Here is a 25,493-nt window from a genome sequence, read left to right on the forward strand (position 1 = left end):
TGATACACCACCATATCAAGCTTGTCTCGCTTCATCGCATGCTGCACGAGTTACACCACGTTTTCTACGTGTTCTGTTATTTTTGTCAAGCATTGTATTATCTCATGTTATAAAAGTTAAACAGAAACACCTTTCATTCCTTGCTGTTTTTCTTCAACCGACTTCTCTTCGAAAATTACTTCTCCGAGCGCTTGGCATCACTCCATTGTTTGACTTTTTCCAAACCAGGGAAAGACCAAACACATCGACAGAATTACAGACAAATCGGTCTGACAGACCGATTGTCTCTAACTATCTGTCTCAGAAAGACATTGGGAAAAAATATCCGCAAGCGATTTAAGTGGTAACCGGAATAACAATCACTGATATGCGAAAACCAACATGGGTTTCGAAAAAACAGGCCTCCTTGGATGTTGTGATTAAAGTTAATGAAAACATCCGGAATGCCTTCTTTAAAAACTAACATCTGGTAATGGTATGTCTGGATATTCAAAAGGCATTTGACATCACGTGGTGTTTTGGTTTTTCTCCGAGATTTGCACATACTTGGCTTAAGAGAACATCTGCCACTTCTAATACAGAGCTTCCTACAAAAGCATACCTTTCAAGTTCGTTATTAAAAATGCTCATCACGGTCTTTCAACCAAGAAGGAGGCAAACAAGGCTACGTTCTCGGTGCTACACTTTTCGCCAACAGAATAAACCAAATGATAAAAGACATTCCCGCCACTGTTTAAACATATCTATATGCCGATGACCTTACTATCTCCTGCCACGCCCAAAACATGAACTGTATCGAACGACAACTCCAATGTGCAATCAATAAAATAGACCAGTGGATGTCACAGAATCGCTATCGCCTCTCTGGACAGAAAACTATTCCATTACATTTTTGTAAAAAAACACAAGTTACATCCTAAACCTGAATTACGACGGAGAATTCATCCAACCATGCTTTCTGACAATGGATGTTTCTTAGGTCTAATTCTAGACAGTAAGCTGAACTTTCTGAAACACATAATGAGGTCCGAACTGTCTGCCAGAAAACATTAACATCTTTAAAGTAATATGAGTTATGACATGAAGGGCCGATAGATATACTTCACCTGTACCATACTCTTATTAGATCTCGATTTGACTGCAATGCGCCTGTATATGATTCTGCTAGAAAGACTGTGCTCGAATGGCTTAACCCAATAAATCACTGTGCCTTATGGTTTATCCTTGGAGCGTCCCCGACATCTCCTATTCAAACTTTATACATAGAAGTAAACGAACCACCTGTTTATCTTAGGAGAAAATTATTACTCCTAACGTATGCAGAGAAAATAAGAAGCCAACCAAAACATTCTATATGGCCATATCTCTTTGACCCGCAAGTAAAAGTGAACTATAGTAAAAAGCACAGGGAAAATAAACCCGCTGGAATAAGGCTGCAAGAGCTAGCAGAACACTGGAATATTGAACTAGATAATGCATTCCAAAAACTTCTGAATAGATCCACCATGGGCTATATACTCACCATCTTGTGATGACTATTTTAGTAAATTGGGAAAGAAATTCATACCATCTATGAATCTCAAACACCTTCACGTGGCACATGTAACATCAAAGCCCATTGCATACACATATATACGGATCGATCGAAAACAGAAAGGACTGTAGGTGCGGCAGCAGTATTTCCTACTTTCATCATCTCTGCATCACTCCCACTAGAGTGCAGCGTGTACAATGCCGAAATGTGTGCAATTAAATTAGCGCTTGATCATATTAATGCTTCTCCTCCTCCGCAGATTATAATCTACACAGGCTCTCTGAGTGCAGCGACTGCGCTACAAAACAAATATCCACCTTCTCATCCTGCTATGAAACAAATCGACCTTGGTTGATTCAGCATGACACAACTTCCCAATCAGTAAAATTCTGTTGGATTCCGGGACACATCGAAATTCTTGGAGATGAAAACGCAAATGAAGCGGCCAAAAACCATCGTTATACACAAACGCAGGCATCATATTCAGACTATAAAACTCTTATCCAACAGACAAACCACAATCAGTGAAAGAATCTATGGCAGTCTCAGACAAATAATAAACTGTTACAAATCAAAAATGCACCATAACTATGGAATTCTAGTTTTAGGAAAATTCAACATGAAGAAATTGTTCTTGGTGGAATACGGATTGGCCACACCAATCTGACGTATCTGTTCTTACTAGCAGGGGAAGATCCTCCACGGTGTCTCCACTGCCACGCCCAGTTACCTGTAAAACACATTCTTATAAACTGTCCTCTTCACCACACTGACAGAACCGCAACCTTCAAATGTTTGTCAGACTTATGTGTACCATTAACGAATGAAACTTAATAACAACAACTTGGAGAGGAATTTGGAAAGCATTTCCAGTTATGATTTCCAAATTGTGCCTTTCCACATATGATTTCTTTTCATACAAATACTCTCTCTCTCTCTCTCTCTCTCTCTCTCTCTCTCTCCCTCTCTCTCTCTCTCTCTCTCACAGAGACAAAGGTGAGGAGACAGAGAGAGAGAGAGAGAGAGAGAGAGAGAGAATCTGGCACACGAGAAAATTAGTAATATGCTTAAGTAGCAGTCTGTTTACATTCCGATGGTTAAATGGTTATCGCTTCTCCACCTAACTCCTTCTATCAGTAGCTGGCAGTCTCATAAACATTAAGAAACAGAACATTCTGGCAGAGGTGTAGTTCAAAGTACTTGGCACTTTCTAAGTCGCTTCCAACACACACCCGAGAGAGTCTTACAGAGAAGTTACATTTCCTTTACGTCCTCCAAATGTGAAGACGTCGTCCTGGCAACAGCCTGTCAACAATGCCCGCGTGGAACTGCTGATAACGAGATCATGAAGGAGGGCTTGTGTCGCGTGACGGGATACAAACTGAGATAACACTTTAGAGCAGACGTCGTTTCAGGTGGTTGAAAAGAGAATCGAGTGGGAGGGGAAGGAAAGGGGAGCTAGTGGGACAGAATAATGACGAACGGCGCCTTGAACGAAAGATAAACCCAACCTCAGTTCACTTAAATTAAGCTACTTATACTCTTTAGACCGGAATCTGCAAAGTTTCCTCCTTGAGGAGCTTTGGACACGTGAAAGTTTTGTTATAAAGGGTTTGGTAAGTAGTAATAACACACAACACGCGCATTCTTTGTTATTGCAGCGCTGCATCGTTTCCGGCCACGATTACTTGCAAAGATGGATGTTACAGTCCAGCTGCTGTAACTTGAAGCAGTGCCAAACTGCCTTCCTACTTGAGTGTCAGTCAATCTAAACTTATATTTAGTTGGAGTGTTAATCAGCAACTCCATACAAATTTCTTAAACGAAAACTGTTCTCCACTTTTTCAGCATAAGATCTTAGATATGATTAACAAGGTGCCATTCTTAAGAGGCTCCAGATGTTTATTAATAAATAAAAAAACACTGATAAACCAGCACTGAATGACTTAGGATTACAAACAACATTAGTTTCAACTTACAACGCAAAGAAATAAACATTACTGTTTATTTCTTTGTATTTTAAGACAATTTGTCTATTTTTGAGAAGAATGGTCTGAAGCTATAAATGCAGCACTAAGAAAGGAACCGAAATAAAATATCTCAGGATAAAGAGAATCGAATCTCCTTCTTCGGAAGTGGGAGTTGCCGCACGAACGTCGTTGTCGGGATTTCCACCAACACGGTAATGTGCGCCGTCTGTAACAAGATGCGCGGTGCGGTGGAACACGAATGATGACCACCAGGAAACAGCAGAAAGTCACGTTCAATAACTGTTCTTGAATTGATTGTGGCAATCGTTGTCATGGAGACTCTTATTAGTAATGGTTTTTAGAGAGAGTATTGCGTGTTGGGGGTATAGCTCAGTGGTAGAGCATTCGACTGCAGATCGAGAGGTCCCCGGTTCAATCCCGAGTGCCCCCTTACCTTGTTTTGATTTTTCTTTCACACAATTTATATAAACAACTTTTGGTTTCAAATTACTCCAATAGTTTCATAGTAGAAAAGTCAATTACGAATAGTTCTCCTGAGATGACAAAAATTAGTTTATTTGTTACTTTTATAATTTTTTAAAATTAAGTCTTCAACTTTTGCCTTAAAAGTAGACCAAAAAAAAAAAAAAAAGGCTAAATAATGCAAGGAAGTAGGCGTTTCCTGTATAAAAAAAAAAAGCTAGTCATCCTTCATATGGACATCGATTAGCAACCCTTACCAATCTAGTTTCCTTTCTCTGAACCGTTTCTATAAGTTATATGTCTTTCTACCAGTGGGGCTTCCAGTCAGTCGTGAACTCAATATATTCTAAACGCCGTCTCACCATCATCTTATGAGAACATATAATGAAATCCTTTTCCCTATTTGCGAAAATCCTATATATTGTAGACAGGACACCATGTACCTGACTAGCTGCCTGGTTACACTGGATAGAAAATTTAACGTCTGTATGAATCGTAACGCAAGTCCATTTCGTCCTAGAAAAATTCTACCCTCATGGCTTGTAAATAACTCCTAGATTTCTGTTCCCTAGATGAAACCTTACACCTAGAATAATTAAACTTCAATTGTTATTTTTCAGATCACTATTGCGCAACCAATCGAAGCCATGTTGAAGCAAAATGCCCTGGTTCTTTGTCGTTAACCACCCTTCCTACCTGGAATTCATCAGCAGACCTTGACAACTATCACTGCACTCTCTGATCACTGAGGTCAAAAAAAAATTAGAAATAGAAGTAGTACCCAATGCTGATGCCTGAGGAATCAGTATTGGGGCAACTTCTTGCTACGCTGATCCACCCTGAGATATATATCCATTTATGATTACTCTCTTCTCCGATCTTTCAGCCAGCCCTTCATCGAACGAAGGATCTTTCCATTAATCCAAATTTGCTATAGTTTATATAACAGTCTTTCATGGGGAACCGTATCAAAAGCTTTACCAAAGTCAAGGTAAATAATTTCAAAGTTGTTTCTTGCATACAACTGTTTTATATCTTTGCCATAATAATTAACTAGATTGGTCAAACAAGAAACCCCCTTTACGAAATTATAATGATTCCAACTAGGTATTTGTAAAATCTAACAAATAACTAGTCACTTAATCAAATCTGAAAGCCAACTACCAAAGAAATGTAATAATTATAAATGCTGATTCATCCCCCGAAGATTGATATATGTTTTAAACGGAATAATCATCATTTTCGTCTAAGGCGTTTGACCTCCAACCGTCTGGAAACAGTTCCTTGCCCAAATACTTCGTGGATCAGTTTCAAGAAGTTCCCCAAAACCTGGAAGTAAACGCACAACCAAACTGGTGCGATGAACTCTAGATTTCTTTCTCATCCCAATTTTAATATCACGTTTAGTCATCAAATCTGAAGTCACCTTTTACTTTCTAAACCTAATTTCAGTTATCTTAATTTAAACATAAACAAAACTTGTTCAAACGTACGCATACAGAATAATTTTAAACTGTATATTTATAATTATATATTTTATATTTTATATTTATATTTTATATTTTATATTTATAATTCCAATAATATATAACATTGACACTAGATGGAGCTATATATATCAGTGTAATGGCAATTGTTCTCGTGGCCAATTTGCCATAAGAACAAATTAACCTGACAACAACAACCACAGTGACTACACTACCAGATGACTTCTTGTAAACGAACTAGGTTCGATTCCAATCAGAATGAAAAAAAAAACCTCTTTTTTTTTCACATTGTGGCTGAGTTGGCCGTTCACTGGCGAATGTTGAGTGGCTTTTTTTTTTTTTTTTAAATTCGGGTTTTATTCATTTTAGTAGCTAACAAACAACAGTCCACAGGCAATACACTGGCGCTTAATGATGTTAAGAGCAGATCAGATCAGATTAAGGTCACGTATGCTTATCAAAAGATTATTCAGCTGTCGCATAGTGGCTATGTCCTGCTTGCTACTCATACGCAGCCCTCGTGGGCAGCACAGTTGGTATCATCGCCATCCTCCTCAAAACGAATGGAAAAGACCCGAGTTCGAATCCCATGGATGACGCGAGGAATTTTTATGGGTCTTTTCCACAACGTGGCTGAGTTAATTGATCTGGGCGAGGGTTGGTTTTTTCCTTCCAGAAACTAGAGTTTTTCGTCCAGTAAACAGCAAATCGACCACAGAACACATGTAATTTATAGGCATATTATATACGGCGCAACAGCAACTTAAGGTTTTAGGCCCATATATAAAGTGTGCAGTTTTTCATTCCACAAACAGACAAGCAGAGGAAGCAGAACATGGTATTAAAGTAATTGCCCTCCTATAAGGGTTATGAATGCTCGAAAACTTTGGAGTTATCCCCAGAGGTGTTTTCTATCCTGAAGTCCGAGTGTCTGTTTGAAAGAAAAAAATGATTTTCGCGCAAGTTTTAACGAATCCTGCTCGCACGAAAACCTTTTTAGAAGTTTACAATACAATTTACTGACGCCTCATGGTCTTGGTTACCCTAACCCTTCCATTAACTACCAACCTATTAATTATTACGGTCGGCTATGTTTCGTGATCCCGTCGTTACAGGATTACGAAACGGCTCCCAGTGAACAATGTCAGATTTTAAAATTGGCTCCGAACTCCCGAAGCGTATTAAAGCAACTTTCGGATTTATTGAGTCCTTCGGCGAATCTACCTGCTTTGTTCGCATTAGCGGCTCGCAATCATATTGAAATGAAGATACGGAGCATCTTTGTGTTTAGCGTTTCATCCGTCGTAAATTTTCCTTTGTTACCAGTGCCGTCTAAACGGCATCAGCGTAGCTGAAGATATTCTGATTAACAGGTCTCAGATGGCGTCTTTAAACAGAGAAAGGTGGGGAGACGAGAGGGGACCATTCTGATATTATAACAAAGGTTCTTGTTAAGGACGATGCATTACAAGTATTTGGTGGTCTGAAAGGCTCCGAGAGGGCACGCTACGTTGGATCTAGGTCATTAAATTGCCCAGCGGAGGATGTGACGGCGTGCGCCTGTAATTTGTTACATCATAAAAGTGTGGCCGTAATTCCTGGTATCCGCATGCACGTCTCCGAAAGAGGGCCGAAAATTGAAAGTAAGAAAAACGGGTGAAACAGAGATGGCGAAGGCTGTAAAAGCAAAGGAGGACCTATATTCTTGTGGAAGTAGAAGATTAGAAGGGTATCACCTGTGATAAAACCGAATAGACGGCAGCAGAAACTGCTGGCCACACAATAAACAGCCCCAGTAACAACTCAGCCAAGCGATTACTGAGACACCAAACGGGGAGGGAGGAAAAATTCGCAAAACAACGGCGTAACACACGGGCAGATGGAAACGGAGTGAACGAGGAACAGAAACGAGCGAGCGTGGGGATAAAACAATGAACTCAGCAAGCCAGAGATCAAGTGAGGAAATCCGCTGGATTCCGAAGGAGGTGGAGAAACAAGGGGAAGAAGATGACAATCGAGATTCGAAAAGGAAACTGTGGGGATTAGAATGGCGTCTATCCCATTCGGGGAAAGCAAATATTTACTTTAAGGACACACAGACGTGCTCGTTCACGTGTATGTGTGACCAAACAACGAAATACGAAGAAAGATTATGAAGTAACCAGAATTTATGTGTTCCAAATCCTTTGTAATAAAGCTAGGGTTGTACTCAGTGCTATGATGCTTCCCAGCATAGTCACCAACATCTTACAGGCAGTTGTCCCAGCCTTTACCAGGTGGGAAAGCCAAGTAGAGGTTGTATGGAGGAAACTGCCCTCGTGGGTAGCACAGTTAGTATAATGACCCCACACCGCGTGGAAAAGACCTGAGTTCGAATCTCGTCAATTACGTGAGGAAGTTTTGTGGACCTTTTTCACAACGCGGCTGAGTTAGTTGGTCTCAGTGTAATGTTTTTTTTTCTCTCCAGGAAACTCAGGTTTTTTCCTCCATCAAATAGATAACCAACCACAGAACGCACGCAATTTCCAGACAATACACAAAGAGCAATATGACCTGACCTTGATCGCCGATGCGCCTAAAATCCTATTACAACAACATTACGAGCCATTTTCCTTAATTACCAACACGATACTGAATTTGATAAGTGCTGCCACCTGTTGATATAATAAGCACTCACATTTTTCTTCGGTTAGTCTGTTCTATAATGGCATAAATTTATGATTATTTAATTATCTTTCCTCGGTCTTAATATGAAAAAAATATTAGGAATTCTTCGCTCTTTTTTGTATTTACCACACTAGTTTTTTAACTGGTTTCGGAGCGCATAAATCTATTTAAAAGATATTCAATATATATTTTAAATAATTAAATATGTCGCAAATCAAGTCCATTCTTGAACCTTACGATATGTACAAGAAGATAGGTGAAACTAAAATGATACGGTAGAACCGGCTAAAAAATTATATGTAGTGAGTTTGCCATATTACCCTGCTCATATTTGCTAATTCGTTATTTTTAACCTTCGACTGTTCAACATCAATTCTGAACTTTGATAATTGATTTCGTTGTTAATTGAAGATCGCGTTATATTTGTAATTTGTAACTGCTGTATTATAAAATAAATTTTTGGGAACCTGTTATTATTAATGTAATGTATGGTGGATCACACTAGAATCTTGCTATCTCGGGATGAGACTCAGTGACTCAAATAAATAAACTTTGATATTATTGTCGTATAGTTTCCCATCAAAATACAAAGAAAGAGAGAAAAAAAACTATTAAGGAATCAATATTTGTTTAGTTTTAGGTGGAAGAGCTGAATTGGATTGAGTTGGTTAACATAAATGCCAAGACAACTAAACATCGTGACCATTTGGCATCAGTATTTAAGAAACATGTCTATAAATTGTTTGTATACCAGGCTAGCCTGCATGTACGTGAGAGGAAACTTCGAAATTTTTATGAGAAAAAAATATCTCGGCTACGAGATGCTAAATTCAATACCCTTGCGCCCTCGTGGGTAGCACAGTTGGTAGAATCACCGTCTCCCCCCGCCATCGAGTGGAAGAGAGCTGAGTTCGAGTCCCGTTGATGACGTGAGGAATTTTTTAGGTCTTTTTCACAACTTGGCTAATTTATTCGGTCTCAGGCGAGGGTAGCATGGTTTGTTCTCCCAGAAACTCGTGTTTTTCGTTCAGCAAACAGCAAATCGACTTCAGAACACGCAATTTTTACAGACAATATACATTGAGCAATATGGCCTTGGTCGCTAATGCTCCTAAAACCCTACAACAACATCAGTACCCTTGCGGGTAATTTTGTTTATCATCCGTGATTTGCACTTGATAACTGTAGAATGATGCGAAGTTAGGTAGAAAGCGCGCACGCAATGTAAAAACCACTTTAAAGAGTAATTATAAAAATAATTATGGTCTTCTATTTCGTTCTGAGTAATTGCACTTTACTAGTAAAAGACCTTTATTATGGAAAGAAAATATGATATTTAATTATAGCGTCCAATTAGGTCGCCTTACATCGCTGTGCCCAACTAAAATTCCTGACATCATTCGAACTTAGGTCTTTTCCACCAGGCGAGGGGGAGTAAAAATCTAATTATGTAATTATTTTTTTCTTCTTTAATTAATTTATTTAATATTTGTTTAACCGGTAACTTAAAACTTCATGCATACTTCTTTTGAACATATGATTTTAATGTTTGGATCTATATCGATGTTTATCTTTTTGTTGGATCTCTTATTATTGTTATCAACTCTGCTCATTGTTCTGCTCTCAGATACACTTTACCCGTTGTGTATTAATAAAGTAAAAAAATTAAAAAAGATATATCGTAATCCACATTTAGGTGCAGGCGCCAGATGTGGATTACCTTCTACACCTAGGCAATTCAAAATAGAATGATACGCTTTCATATGTTTATTGTGAAGTAACCAGTGAGCCTGGGATCACCCATGTAACTTGCACAGACCATTAGAAAACTCTCCAGCTTGATTCAGATTGACGCTGGAAGGTATTTCGCTCTTTCACCTCCAGGGATGACCTTGTTACAAAAATGGCGACTCCACAAGAAAAGGTGTTCTGTCTTGCAGGTAATGAAGACGAACTGTGTGACAGTGTATTCTTTATACGTTTAGGAATTGATCCGCCAACTAGGAGCACCATTTACCATTGGTATCAACAATTTGAAGAAGGTGGTTGTATCTACAAAAGGAAAAGTCACCGGTCATCCTCGTGTATCGGAAAAGAATGTTGATCGAAATCGACAATCCTTCCAGCGTAGTCCATGGAAATCAAGACAATCGCCAGTAACAGTTGCCCTAGAAATGGAATTCCCCGAAAGTGAACCTTTTGCGCCATTTCACAATGGAAGATCTACGTTCAATGAACAGAATAAAGATATTTAGGAATCACTTCCAAAATTCAAATTATATAGCTCCCCTTGATGGGACTGCAGTAAATGATTGTTTTTCTTAGTACCTTTTTATTGAAATAGGAAAAAAAAAAATTAAAGCTGGTGAATTGGAAGTTTCGTAATTAGAGGAAATTAAACATGAAAAATACCTACAGAATCCATCACCACGTGTTGCAGCTTAGTTTCTTTAAATTACATCGGCATCTCCCCAACATCAATCGTACGTTGCACACCATTAATTTTATAGTACAGACTATCAATTCATCCTTCATGCCTCTTTACTCCAATGGCTCACCCAACATGACCTGATAAATTGTTTTATCTTAAAGTGCATAAAGTCAGCGAGCTAATTGATCTAGCAACGCTGCGTAATTTAGCGAATATACAACCAAAAATAAATTTTCGTTCGTGTAGCGCCATGAGGTGAAAACTGAACATCGACATCTATGCTGTAATTTGCTCGAGAAACAAAATTAACTACAAAAAAAGTTAACTTTGTTTACGAAGGAAAATATATTCTAGATAGAATTTTTACGCTCCTTCACTTTGTCTTATAAATTAAGTTAAACGATTGAGTTTTCTTTAAGCAAGTTTGACGATAACCCGATGCCCTTTACTGACTTTATTTAGCCTTATTACACAAACACGCTTTTTGATAAACGAACTCAAGGACACAGCTGGTATAATCATCGTCCTTCCCACATCGGCTAGAATAAAACTCATTTCGAATCCCGTCAATAACGCGAGGAATTTTTATGTGCCTTTTCAAAACAGGGCTCAGTTATTCGATCTCAGGCGAGGGTGGTATGGTTTTTTCTCCCGGAAACAAGAGTTTTTCGTCCAGCAATTTACAGACACTATACACGGAGCAATATTGCCTTGGTCGCTGATGTTCCTAAATCCAAACAACAACGCCATTAATGCTTATGGGAGTCATACTCGAGATTTAAAAACTTCTGCCTCCTACAAACTAAACCAGATTAAGCCTGCAATCAGCAATGGCAGTTCAATCTGGGTCGGATTCGAACAAAGGAGCTGTTATTGCTCAGCTCGTTCCATGCAGGAGGCAGTCATCATACACATTTTTTTTTCTGTTGTAGGCTGATGGTCTTCATATCTGATGAACTATGGCGACAATATTTTAACTCTCCCTCTCGTGTTGACCGAATGTTCCAGTTTTATTATTGCACATCGTATGCACACTGCTCAACTGAACAAAATGTTTTTAATGAATATTTTATTGTTAACAGTGTCGCCGAAGGCGAATATTTGATGTAATAGGCATTCTGACATACAAATTCCAAGTATCCAATAGAAATCGATCTACCATCTTACAGACCGCATACTGTATTATACAAATTATTCATGCCTATGAAAACAAGGGTTGTAATCCCATCATATCATTTGCGGGTTTTTTTTTTGTTTTTTGACTTTCTCAGTAGGATAACCACGTCTCCAGTACTCAGGATGGCAAGCTATCGTCATTTAAATGATTCTTTGAGATGGCGAGCCGTTAGACGACTTGAAGCCTTGCAGGCGGTGGTGATGCCTTAGGTTACTGTGTCAGCAGTGTAATCTCGGCATTATGGAAGTAGTTTCAGGAGACAGGAACCATTACAAGAAGAGCTGGCGAAGGGCTACGTCAACCAGAATAGACCGCTATATCGCTCTAACAGCAAAGTAAAACCCAACGAAGTCCTGCCATCAACTGTCTCTTGAGGTTGCTGCGGCCACAGGTGAAAACATTTCCGACCAAACTGCGTAAAGAAGGTTCAATTCAAGTGTCCTCTACGCAAGAAAGCCAGTGGGTCCGGGGGACCACGTCTCCTCCCCTGGCTGCGAAATGCCAGGTGCCGGCACTCAACATTCAACACAACCCACACATACTTTGTACAGATAAAGTGTATTTGTAAGTTATTAGCGGCTTCCAGGGTTTCCCCTATATCCGCCGTTTGTTAGGCTTTTTGCCAAGTTGCCGGCTTAGAAAAGAACTTAAAAGAGCATCAAAATTTCACGTATATATTTAACTCAAAACAAAAAAAAAAAAAAAAAAAAAATGCATCTGATAGATGAAATATGTAATTAGGTGTGCATTAGTGTTGTGTTTGCGTTGTGTGTTAGCCGGCACCTGGCATTTAGCAGTAGGGGGCTGTGGCAGGTTTGTGTCACAGCCCCTCACTCCCATCCCTAGCCACATGGAGGCAGCCAGGATCTACTGTATCTTAAGAGGACATGGACTGATCCGGTCCTGTGGTTAAGTTTTTGGACGTCTGATGTCCCATCAAGTTAATCCTGTGTGGCCGGGTAATGCATCAGGGAAGGTCCCCTCAGAATTACCAGGGCACACTTTTTTGGTTTTATTTCCCCTTAGATATGAAATAAAATAAAATAAAATAAATAAAACAATTAAAATAAAGTAAAGTAAAATAAAACAATTAAAATAAAGTAAAGTAAAATAAAATAAGATAATTAAAATAAATAAAATAAAGTAAAATATATTAAAATAAAATAAATAAAATAAATAAAATAAAATAAATTAAACTATAATAATATAAGGACTATCATTTACTTTTCGATATCCCTATATCCCATCTCTCACAGGGCTCAGTCCTGGCCAAGAGTGGGAGGGATGTACTATTCCATCTCTTGCAGGGCTCAATCCTGACCAAGAGTGGGAATGAGGGGACAAAGTTTCTTCTCTTCCCCTTCCCTTCTTCTTTGTTGTTGTTCATGTCTCAATCTTTGCTTGTTGTCCATGTCATACTATTGTGACCTGGGAATTTCACCCCATTACCTCTGCTCACTTGATGGGCCTTTGGCTTTGGCAATGTTAGGGTTAACTGGCCTTATTGTGCCTGGTACTGTTGATGTGAGGTACAAAGTTTTTGGCCCTTGGTGTAATTTGTGATGTCAGTGTTGCAGTCAACCTGCTTTGTTCTCATTGGCACTTAACTGCTTGCAGGGTGAGCTGTCTGAGGCATGGGCACTGGGAATGTGATTCAGTGACCTGCCCCTTGATTTTATTCTGTCTCTCTTGTTCCCCTTTTCCTTCTACTCTCTTTCCTTCCCTTTCCTCCCTTCTTGTTGTCTTCTATGCCTCAATCATTCCTTCTTGTTCTTGCAGTGCTACTGTGATCTGGGACAAATATTCACTACTTCCTATACCTACCAGATGAGCCTTGGGCCCAGGCACTGGCAGGGTTAACTGGTCTTAGTGAGCTTGGCACTAATAGTTTGTGGTTCATACTGTGATCTAGGACACTTATTCACTACTACCATGATCTAGGACAATTATTCACTGCTACCTATACCTACCAGATGTGCCCTAGGCCCAGGCACTGACAGGGTTAACTGGTCTGAGTGAGCCTGGTACTGATAATTTGTGGTACATATAAGGTTTATGGCCGTTGTTGAGGTTCCCTAGGAAGGTACTATTGTAGTCAACATGTATTTTCTTAATGGTGCTAAACTACTTGTGTGGTAAGTGCACCGTGTTGTCTGAAACATGGGCACTGAGGATGTAGTTCAGTACCATGCCCTTGAATTTATTTTTGTTGATTTCCATGTTGCAATCACTACTTCTTGTTATTGTCATATTTCTGTGGCATAGGGTATACTCTCCATTTCCCTTACTCACTTGTTGTGTCTTAGACTTTTGCCATGTTGGGGTTGACTGGTCTTTTGTTCCTGGTACTGTTTATTATGGTACATGTACAGTTTATGTCCATTGTTATGACTATCTGAAATGACAGTGCTGCAGTCAGCATGTATTCCTTTTTATTGTGGTATTTTTAGCATGGGTACTGAGAATATATATCAGTCCCTTTCCGTAGGTTAGTCTCCATCCATGCTGTGTCCTCTCTCCCAATTTTAGGTATGGGCTTGTGTGTTGCCTCTTGCTTTACTCCGGCATACCGAGGAGGGTTCTTCTTCTTTTGAATGCACTTGTTGCAAAGTTTACTAATGCTTGAAAGTTATCTGGTGATTCCAGCACTTTGGGGAAATCCTCAGTGTGATACACTTCTGTTACAAGCTGGAATGGTTGTCTCAGGTCTGTGTAGTTTATGCATTCGAGCATTATATGTTGTACGGTTTCCAGTGACCCGCATCTGCAGTTGGGGGAATCAGCCAGCCCCAGAGCATGCAGTCTTGCATTTATGCTTCCATGACCCGACAGGAGGAAGGTAGTATATAAATCTGGGCTCAACCAGGGTTTATTGTTTTTATTTATTTCCTGTGCCAGGGGGATGAACTGGTATGTTGTTCTCCCTTTGGTGTCTTCTCTCCATTCTCTTTGCCAGTCTGTAATGAACATTTCTCTTAATCTTCTTTTTTCTTCCTTATCTGTCTCATTTGGATCTGTTGTATATTCTCCTAGGGAATGTGGGGTTCCTTGTCTTCTATAGTATTTTAGATATACCTGTATAATTTCATATGTTATTGGTACTTTACCACATATTATCTGGAGTGCTGATGTAGAGATGGTTCTACATGCTCTGGAGGAGGCCAGCAGGAAAATTCTCTGTGCCTGCATTAAGTATTTTTTTACTAGGCAGTGTTTAATGCTGGGTGCCCAAGCACCTGCTCCGTAGCATATAATGGGTAGGAATAGACATTTGTAATACATTGCCAGTGTAGATGATTTTATATTCCACTTTTTCCGGGCAATTCTCAATAATTTTCCTGTTAATTGTTGGGTTTTATTTCTTAGATATTTTGCGTGCTCTACAAAGTTTAGTTTCTCATCTAGTATGACTCCTAAATACTTGTAAGTGGATTCCCTACCTATACTCTGTTCATTGATTTTTATTAATGGGGGCCTGTTTCTGTTGAGTTTTCCCTTAAAAAGGACTTGTTTTGTTTTTTCTGCAGACAATTCTAGTTTGTTTGTTGCACACCAGGAGATTAGATCATTTAAGGCCTCTCTTGCTCTGGTTTCCAGCTCAAGCCGTGAGTTACCCTGTAGGAGCAGAACCAGGTCGTCTGCATACCCTATTTTAGTTATTTGGGGGAAATCTTTTGCGAGCCACTCATCAAGGACCATGTTCCAGCACACTGGGCCAAGAACAGATCCCTGTGGGCAGCCGCGGGTCACCGGTCTTGTTACGGAGCATGCTCCACTTGAGACCACAAGGTGCCTGTTTGAGAAGTAGTCTGTAATTAGACGATAGATCGGAATTGAGACCTCTGCCTCTCGAAACCTTGCCAGCACACTTTGCCACCATAAGGTGTCAAAGGCACCTTTAAAGTCTACAAAGAGACCTAGGACATATTTAAATTCCGATGAAGTGATAGTATTAAGAACTTGTTTGATAGCTCCCACAGCTGACTTGCCAGGGGTGAAGCCGAATTGGCAGTGTGAGGAAAGATTTTTTTTGGTATAGTATTGTAGGAATCTGCCTACTATTAGTTTTTCTAGGACTTTGCCTATGACAGGAAGTAGGGCAATGGGGCGGTAGGAGGAAGCTAAGTTGGGGGGCTTATCAGGGTGTTTAATGAGGACTTTAAGGTTTGCTGTTTTCCACGGGGCAGGAAAGGTGCCCTCATGTAGACATGTGTTGAAGAGGATTTCCAGTACTGTGCTATTTGTTTTCCACAGTCTCTTCATTATTGCTACCTCTATCAGATCTAATCCTGGGCATTTTCCATCTGTGAAGGAGAGTATTGCTGCATTTATTTCCTCATGTGTGAAGTCATCCTCTCTATCTGTTGCTTTGTAAGTCAGGTGCTGAATTCGGATGGTTGTCTGTGTGGGGCTCTCAGGGTTTGTTATGTCCTGCTTTATTAACCCATCCAGGATTTCATTTATTGTCTGTTCCCATGTCAGTGTTTCATTGTTTGGGGAGCTTATGATTGAGGAGAATACTTCTCCCGGGCGTATTTTCTCAAATACCAGCCTATAGACCAGGCCCCATGGGTCTTTTCCCATTGTGTCTTCGACCAGTCTTTTCCAGGCTAGTTGTTTTTCCCTGTGTATTTCGTTGCAGTACCTGCGTCTTGTCTCTTTGTATATATCTTGAAGTCTGTCAATTTGGTCTTGTGGTCTGTGTGTTCTCCTGGCTTTCTTTAAATCTTTCCTAGATATTTTAACTGATCTCCTTAAGGATGTCAAATCATTAGTCCACCAAGGCACCTGGTTTCCTCTTCTCTTTGTTTTCTTTAATGTGACGTCACATATTTCTGTTAGGAGTAACCTTACTTTTTCCTCTAGTTGTTCTGCGGGCAGTTGTTTCAATGTATCTATGAGACTACTGGTGAATTTATCTGAGACCTGCTTGTCAAACTTGTCCCAGTTTACATTTTTTGTTTTGTATCTGGGAGACTCCTGGGGGATTCTGTTACCATGAGGGTTCTGCATTGTTGTATAGGTGAAAGTGATCACTGCATGGTCACTTGTTGACCAGGATAGGTGTACTGCCCAATTTTTTATCGCATTTGCAAGGGAGCTACTGGTGAGGGTCACATCTATATATGATTCTCCTGAGGCCGAGGAGAAGGTTGGCGGGTGTCCTGGAATATTATGTACTGTCAAGTTTTGTGAGATAATTAATTCCTCCAGTAGTTCTCCTTTTGTATCTCGGTTGGGGCTGTTCCACAATGGCGATGATGCATTGGCATCCGCCATTATTATTATTCTTTTCCCAGGAAGAGTATTTAGGAGAGCCTCCATGAAATTTAAGTATGGGGCAATATCCTGGTTTCTGCCTGGGCATCTCATGTAAATTGTGGTGGCATATATCTGCCCACACGGGCCCTCCAAGCAGGCTGTTGCTGCATACTTTGTGCATAGGCTGTTTATTTTGGTTACTGTTATGGTCGGGTTCATCACCGCAAGTGCAGCCCACACCCTTGTTACCGCCCCTCTCCCAACTCCGTCAGTTGAGGGTTCTGATTGGACTATCCTTGCGTTGTGTGGCAGTCCTTTGACTTTGTCCCTGTAATTATAGGGCTCCTGTAGGCCAAGGATATCAAACTGTTTGTCTATTGCTAGTTTTGCTAGCTCTGAGATCACTGAGGCCGAGCGTTGGCAATTCAGTTGACAGAAGGTTATATTTTCACAACTTGTGTTGTTATTGGGTGTATTATACATAATTGGTCTTTTGTTTAGTGAACTCTTGGGCCCTTACAAACTCCGGGCATGTGTGATCTCTGTAATTGTGATTGCTGTCACGCTTCCTTTGTTTACAATTTGGGCATGTTGTTGGCCCATCTAGCTTAGGGCAGGCGGTCTGTTGGTGCCCGACTTCGCCACAATGGCCACATGTGTGGTCACTCTGCCTGCAGTATTTTGCTGTGTGTCCATATGCCAGGCATTTGAAGCACCTGGTCGCCACAACAAAATCTTTCAGGTAATGCACCGACCACCCTATGTATATGCGCCTGTCATTGTTGAGAAGTAAGTGCTTACGCACTCGTGGTGAGACCTCCAGTACCAGGTGTTTATTGGTTTTTTGTCTCGCGTTCATTTTGAACCGAACTTTGACCTCTTTGGTAAATTCCTCTTTAGTTATCTTGGTGCCCTCAAAGTTTTTCCTATGTAGGTCCTCCAAGAATTCAGTGTCCGGGAGATCCTGATTTATGTCGTATACTATTAACGTCGGGTTCAATTTGCGCGGGGAGTCAATTTTGAAGTTGTATTCTTGGAACTTATCACATCGTTTCAGTTTGTTCAGGTCATTGAGTGTGGCTGTCTCGATGACCACTCCTCTGTCCCTTAATTTCCTTATTGATTTAATTTTGATGTGCTTGAAGTCTGCCTTGAAGTTACTTGTTAATGTGTTACTGACTTCTTCACTAGTTTTAATGTTACTCTGGTCATTCGGTTTCACCAGGAGTACATGTTTAATCTGTGATCCTGGTGGGATTAGGTCCTTGTCTGTTTTTCTGTCCGCTTTGGTCGTCACTGCATTGGCATATGTTGCCACTGGTGTGGATGTGGGCACATGTTTGTTTTCTTTGATTACCTGTAGTCTCTCTATCTCCAGGGATGTCCTCATCACTAGGTCTTCGGCAGAACTCCAGATTTTGCTAGCTCCGCAACCATGTTAGCTGTGATTATTTTCCCTTTTTTAAAGATTTGCAGGAATTTCTCTCTCAGTTCTTTTATGTTCTCTAGGTTTGATTCACTAGTGGGGTGGTCTAGTCCATCCGTGTTATTGATTATGATATCGGCTTCCTTTCCATTTGTAAGGGTATTAGTTAATGTGTTCCTTAGTTCTGTCGCAGTTTCTGCTAGGGGGTCATTTTCCCCTTTCTGCCCTGGTGCTAGGGTCAGGTTTCCTGGCATCTCAGTTGTGGAACATGATGTGTCACTACTGTTTGAATTATCCATTTTATGTTCGGGTCAATATTTTAGCTATGAGAATCCAGTTTGTTTTTTTTTTGCTATATTTCGGATTCTATTCGTCCCAGGGCTTTGAAATTTTCTGGGTGTGTAGGCAGTGTCCAGAAGTACCCAGATACCAAATTTTGTCTTGATCCGCTTGTTTGGGGCCGAGTTATCACCTTTTGAAATTTTTTTCCCGCTAGGGGGCGTTGTAACTCGGGGGAGGTAAATTTTCTTACCCCCTTCGTGCGGCCTGAATTTCAGCCCTGTAGTGCCTCTGGGAGCCGAGTTACGGGCAGCCAAAGTTTTCTTAAAAAATACTGTGATGTTCTTGTCCGGGGATGGGTGTTGTCTGCTTGCTGCCTCTATCACTTATAGGCTTAAGTGGAGCAGCAGTTCCAGGTTTCTATCTGTCTCTGTTGTCCTAAATTTAGGTGCCCCCTATACTTGTCCTGTAGTGCATGTTTTCCTTAAAGATGGTGATGTTCATGGTTTTTTGGCAATGTGGTCTGTTTGGATCGGTATGGTATGTTTGAGGAGTCCTCCCTCCAATTATCAACTCGTTCCGTCCAGTGGTTGATTGGATAAGGGTTTTGTGACTAAAGACGATGATGTTCTTGTCCTTTTTTGTCTGTCGTACGTGTGCCTGGTAAGGGTCAGGCTATTGGGGCCCTGTGCCAAGTACCATCCGAATTGGCCCAGTACTTGCAGAGATATGCATGTTTAAGTTTTGGGAAGGTGATGTTCTTGCTTGTCTTTACTGTTGTGTACCTGTACGCTATCCCGTACGTGCTATGGCAATGACATATGGAGCTCTGTTCCCTACTTTAACTATTGTGGCCCCAGATGCCCGGATGTCCACCGCCGATGTCAATCGCTCTCTTCCCGCCAATTCCTTTGTTTGGACATTGGAGGAAGAAGGCAATATGTCTGCTTGTCTTGTTGTTGTTTTGAGTCGGCCGCGTGGCCAAATGGAGATTTCCGTTATCCAGCGTCCTACTACACAGATTGTGCATTAGAGGTGTTCACAGTGTCACTAGAATTTTCCCCAATGTTCCAAAACACACAGCAGTAATAATATATGGCCATAATAAATAATTGTTACCAGCAAAATCCTATGTAAGACATTGTATATGATTTCCCATGCCAGTCTATGGGATCGATAATTTTTCCGCCGTGCGATAATTAATTATCGCAATAACAACTCTTATTTTTGCTGGCAGCAAACAAAAATGCTATCACTACACTGACCTGTTATTCCTCTGTCCATCCAGTATCTTTTTGATCCATTTTGCAGCTTTTAAACTAATAATTAAAACACTTTTTAAGAAATTTTTCAGGAGCACTAAAACATACGTCCGCACGTAACTTCCACCCTCGCAACTGTATCCCTACTTTGTACATACTTACACATACACACACTTGCCGGCATTGGCACTATATCTTGTCAGATGCATCAGCGGCTTATAGGGAAAACCCTGGAGGTCGCCGTACAATACACAAATACTTTAAATCCCATTAACCCTGGCATATAGGGGAAACCCTGGAAGCCGCAACAAAGTACAAAAATAATAAATAAATCCCATTAAACCTAAACCAATGAAGAGCTCTTTGAAACTGGTGCATCGAAGATGTGATTTTGTTTGTTTGTTATTTGGTTTTTAGGAGCATTAGTAACTAAGGCCATATTGCTCCGGGGATATGCGGTGGTCATTCCCTGACCTTTCTGCATCCTCCGTATTTGGTTGTGACGGGCTCGAACCCCGGTCTAATCAAGAAGCGTGTGCTACGCACTGCTGCTCCTTCCCACCTGGTTACGGAGGCGCCAATGATGTGATTTTGATCCTTGACAAATGGGGTTTAGTTCTGTTCTCTGATGAGTCCGGTTTAAGCCTACAAACATATTTTAGACGTTATTTCATCTGGTGCATCGAGGAATGCTGTACCATTCCTCCACCATCAGAGAAAGGCCACATACGGTAACCGCGGTGTTCTGGTGTGGGTCGGAATATAATGATCAATGGCCGCACTCCTCTTCACTTTTTTTGACAGTGGGACTATCAAACATGAAGGGGGTGCACTATAACACCACTGCGTATAGTGCTCAAGTGGTGGAGGAATGTCTTGAAACTGAAAATATCCAACGACTGCTGTAGCCAGCACGAGCACCAGTATTAAATCCGATCGAACATGTGTGGGACGCCCTTGGGCGTCACAATGCACACCGACAGCCAACTCCTTAGTTACTTGGCAGGCTAAGGTCTCGACTCTCGGAAGAATAGGATTTGCTGCCACTGAATCTTATAGACATCCTTATATCGAGCATGTTTCACCGCTGTCGGGCCTTTTATTCGTTGGAGGGGATCATAAGCTATACTGATATCACGTGACCGTATTTTCGAGCATCTTGTATCGCCTGCTGTAATGTAACCTTTTTAGTTGTTCTTATACAGTCCCTATAAATGTCCCTTATACCTATCCAAAGTTTATCGCTCTCTCGTCATTTCATCGTTATTCTCTGGCACATCACCATGCCAAACTTTGAACTGGTTCATCGCAAACTGCAGCGGTAATTCACGTTTTCTACGTGTTCTGTTATTTTTTTAGAGCAGTGTATTTTATATCGTAGTCTTTCTTTATTATTTGTTTAATAGTCTTCTTGACCCACTTTATCGCTAAGTGTCGCACAAAAGTCAATTCATGGGGCGATGCATTACACATAACATAAAATCGAGCCATCTAACCAGAAATGCGACTTATGTTGAACATGAAAAATCATTTCATTGGCGTAGCCATTATTAAATAATTCATTTTTATATTGTTCAATATATTCGATAATTGTAATTTGTATTATAAACCTACCTCTGAACTCTCCCCAAAAGCATTATTTTGAAAATGTTTTGTTCTGTAAAGTGAACAGCATCTAGTGGATTAGAATACTGCACTGACTCTTTTGTTCTGCCATTTTTATGATGTACTGTATTCAAGTGTTGACACGTTTTTGTTCTTACTTTAGTATCTGGTTCAGTAGTAAATAACGTTTGTTTTGGTTTTCTACATATAAAAATTTCAAAACTGATTGAAGTACATTTCAATGAGTTAAAAATATATGCAGAACGAAGATGAATCGTTGTTCGAATTAATATCTTTATTCCTATTGTATATACCCTGCATCAACAAAGTATTGTAATAGCAGCAAGTACAGGGTCAGTACTTGTTAACATTGTCGATCTTGGTCTCCTGGTAATAATGTTAACATTCCTCTCAGGTTCCGCACTATGCGATTCTTTCCCTTGCTATTTTGCTGTGTATAACAGCGACCTCTTCCATTGATTTAGAGTCCTTTCTATAGTTTTACTGATGAGAGTAATTGAAAATCCACTTTTTTCTGTTTCGTCAATCTTGCACCGTACATTTTCCAGTTATGGTAGGTGGTGAACTTTTAACTCCATTCGTCTACACTCTTGTCTTATAACCAAATCAGGACATGCTTGAACTCTGTTTCTCTTCAACAAAACAACGTTCAGATTACCAGAGCCCATTTGACGTTACGATCAAACGTTTATTCAAAGAAATTAATAGTGTGTCGGCCTCTTGCAGTTATATGGGTGTCCATTGAGTTTTGGTAGATTGTTCAAATTCTAACAGCGGTTTGGTTTGGATTCATCATAAAAAATAAAAAGGTGACAATAATCAAAATATGGGAGAGAGACCAAGCAGAAACAGAATGAGGGAGAGAGAGACTGCATGTCCTTCCTCCCCATGCAGCCACTTTATATTGAAATTAAGATTCTTTTCCGGCTTCATGGTTCCAACGAAAGTAAATTAGCTCTGTACACCTTTTAAAGTAGATTCGAGATTGTATATTTTATATATTATCTCCTTTCACTTTCAGCGATACAGCCCTAATGTTTCTGATCGTTTAGAATGAGTTCCGTTATTTAGAGAAATCCTAATACCTCACTCCTCTCTTAATGTTGTCTGTAATGTATCGGAAAGAGGAGCAAACGAAAGAATCAAAGTGATCACAACTGCAGTTCATTATACGAAACTTACCATTTAGCATACCCCCAGAGATATTGTTACGATGGATTCTTATAAGCTCTTAAACATTTGTAAATGATACATCTTTTTAGATTTTTGACCTTCCTAGGTTATACCGAATAAAAGACGCAACATTCCTGAATAATCCCTATTTCTAAGATCTACTCCACGAACAGCCGTGCGGCTTTGACATCTTGTTTAATTGGCATTGCAATGAGGGCACTTTGTGCGTGACAGTTAAGCAAGAATTTGTGGACGTTTTTCTAATATTGTAATCCGATTATTTTCTGAATGCTCACGTGATCATTATAACCTTTCACTTGACGTATTATTAGAATGCTGGGTTCCGTTCGGTTTGATTTTTTAAAAATTAAAGCGCAGAGAATAAGGTCATAAAGGGTCGTGGAGTATTCTGCAATGTGTGATGTTGAAAAGGGTGAAAGTACTTGGGATAAAGTCGAGTCAAAAAATAACGTCTAATTGAAAATGAAGCTTTATGAAAGTATGCTGCAAATTAGGTTTTTGTCCTAGGAGGGAGAGGATGACAACAATGGTATCTTTAAGGAGTTTGTTCAGAACTAACCTAAGGAAAGTCTAGGAATCGTTATTGTACTTTGCAGAAATACTAAATATTCCCACGTGTACGTATTTTCTAAGAACTTCCGATGTAGTTCAATACGAGTAGGCAAACGTTGCCTAATATTCTACTCTCTGTTTATTATTTCCCCTATCGAGCATATTTCACGTATTTTTTTTCCTTCCTTGCACACCAACGTCAAAATCCGGGACTTCTTTTGTGAGACTTGCTCTTTCACGGTGTAAATTGCTTTGTCATTCCCTTCCGGTGATTTCTACAGTAAAAACCTGACGTTGTGGTGCACTGTTTTTCTTTCTCTGCATCGTGTTCACGCGAATAATACAACTATCCACTGTAGCAGACTAAACAAGAACGAAGCAACCAGTTATCAAGTAACTATTGCGGTAAGTTATTTAATATACTAAATAATTAAGAGCATATTTGCATAACGTTACCACTAGGCCGCAACAGACTTCTTAAATGATTATTTAATTCGTTAATCAGTTGGAATTAGTAAAATTTAGATATTTATCTGTTTGACCATTTGTTCGGCGTTCAGGTACTTAGAAAACGAATAGAAATATCGAGAGTTCAGATTCATTATCCTTAATGAATCTTAAGGAGTATTTAGGGAAAATATTAATCATATTAGCTTTAAATTAATTACATTTGGATTGGAGTCCCTGTGGACAAAATCTTGAACGAAATTGTCCGTTTGAATTTCAAGTTGCGCATTGAGTGGCTGGCCAGTAATGTTCTAAGAAAAGGTAACGGGTTATTTGAAGGACTGAGCTACTTGTTTGCACCTAAGGAATCTGTTTTAAATACTATGAATTAAATCATTGGATGTAATTAAGTGATAAGTTCGAGGTTAAAGATCGCACAAGCAGTATGTTTTATAGAATAATTTGCTAACAAACGGACCCACCAACCCTCAAATATTTACACAGTGGTAGCGTTTGAATATCGAGGTATGTTCTTTCATTTTTTTTTGCTGCACCTTCCATCTGCTGAATAATGTTACCGTGTATGGAACTTCATTAGCTTCAGTGATTAAATTTGTTGCATATTATATAGGTTTTTATCTCCGATATTTGGCCGCCGTCGATTATTATTTCTTTCGGTTATATTCATATACTTGTATTCTAGAATTATAGTGCACTTAATATTGAAGGTGAGGTAAAGAAACAGTACGGCCGTCCAAAAGAATGCCACTCTACCTCAGCATAATTATTCAGCCTGTTTGGACAGCTGTGTTTCTGATATCACTCATAGGTTTCCCTCTTCTAAATAAATGATTTCAAGGAAGTAACAACGCGAAATAGCAGCAACAAAAGTGTCTATCATATAAGATGTATCAATTAAAGTAATTACATGAAAAACAGCTGTACTTCCATTAATTGCTTTTTTACTGGGAGCATCCTTTCGATTAATTATCAAATTTCGTGATCCTTTCCAAAGAAAGGGCTGATAACATTTTCTTAACGTACACCGAATAAGCACTTTTTTCCCATCAAATTTCTGTTTCTGTAAATATTGTAGAAGATAAGGGTGTCATTGACAATACTAAGTGATTTTGGTGTTGCGAACCCAAAAAAGATCGAGCACGTTGCTCGTTTTTTTTTCCCTTTTTAATCCCAACCACCGATTATACGCAATTTATAGGCGGGAGTTACTGATCCTCATGGCCTTAACTTCTTGGCATCAGTGTTAGTATTGGAAAATGATGTGAGGGGATAGGCTTTATAACATCAGCCCAAACAAAAAAAAAAAAAAAAAAAAAAAAATTGACAACTTCATCTGTCCATTCTTTCTATTTCACGCGGTTAGCACAGCGGTTATAATCATCCCCCCCCCCCAACACACACCGGATGGAAAAATCTCGGGTTTATCTCGCGTCATTAATGGGATTTGGGTTGAGGGGCAATGTGTTTTCCCTGGAAAATCTTGTTTTTCGTACAGCAAAAAACGCAATTTATATTACACATGGGCAGATGAATTAGTTCTTGTGTGGCTCTAATGACACTTAACTTTGTTCATTGCCTTTAATAATTTGCCTAAACCTTCCCTAAATTTATTCAAACTATCAATTTCCACAACATTTTCAGTTTGTTCTCTTGTGTTGCCTGCGAAAAAATAAGG

The 25,493-nt window shown here is 39.7% G+C and overlaps 1 protein-coding gene and 1 non-coding gene across 2 annotated transcripts in view; both read left to right on the forward strand.

Annotated features, from left to right (window-relative positions):
- Positions 1-3,883: 3,883 nt before the first annotated feature.
- TRNAC-GCA (transfer RNA cysteine (anticodon GCA)) lies at positions 3,884-3,955 on the forward strand. The gene has a single exon. It is a non-coding gene; the product is annotated as a tRNA-Cys (tRNA).
- A 19,722-nt stretch (positions 3,956-23,677) lies between these two features.
- LOC150089491 (alpha-tocopherol transfer protein-like) overlaps positions 23,678-25,493 on the forward strand; it is a 66,673-nt gene continuing 64,857 nt past the window's right edge. Inside the window, exon 1 of the mRNA XM_090368620.1 lies at positions 23,678-23,755. The gene's annotated coding sequence lies outside the window, so the exon portion shown is untranslated. The remainder of the gene's footprint in view (positions 23,756-25,493) is intronic.

The sequence above is a fragment of the Mastigoproctus giganteus genome, chromosome 2 (genome assembly GCF_048544385.1).
Source record: "Mastigoproctus giganteus isolate SK-2022 chromosome 2, ASM4854438v1, whole genome shotgun sequence".
NCBI classification, from domain to species: Eukaryota; Metazoa; Arthropoda; class Arachnida; order Uropygi; family Thelyphonidae; genus Mastigoproctus; species Mastigoproctus giganteus.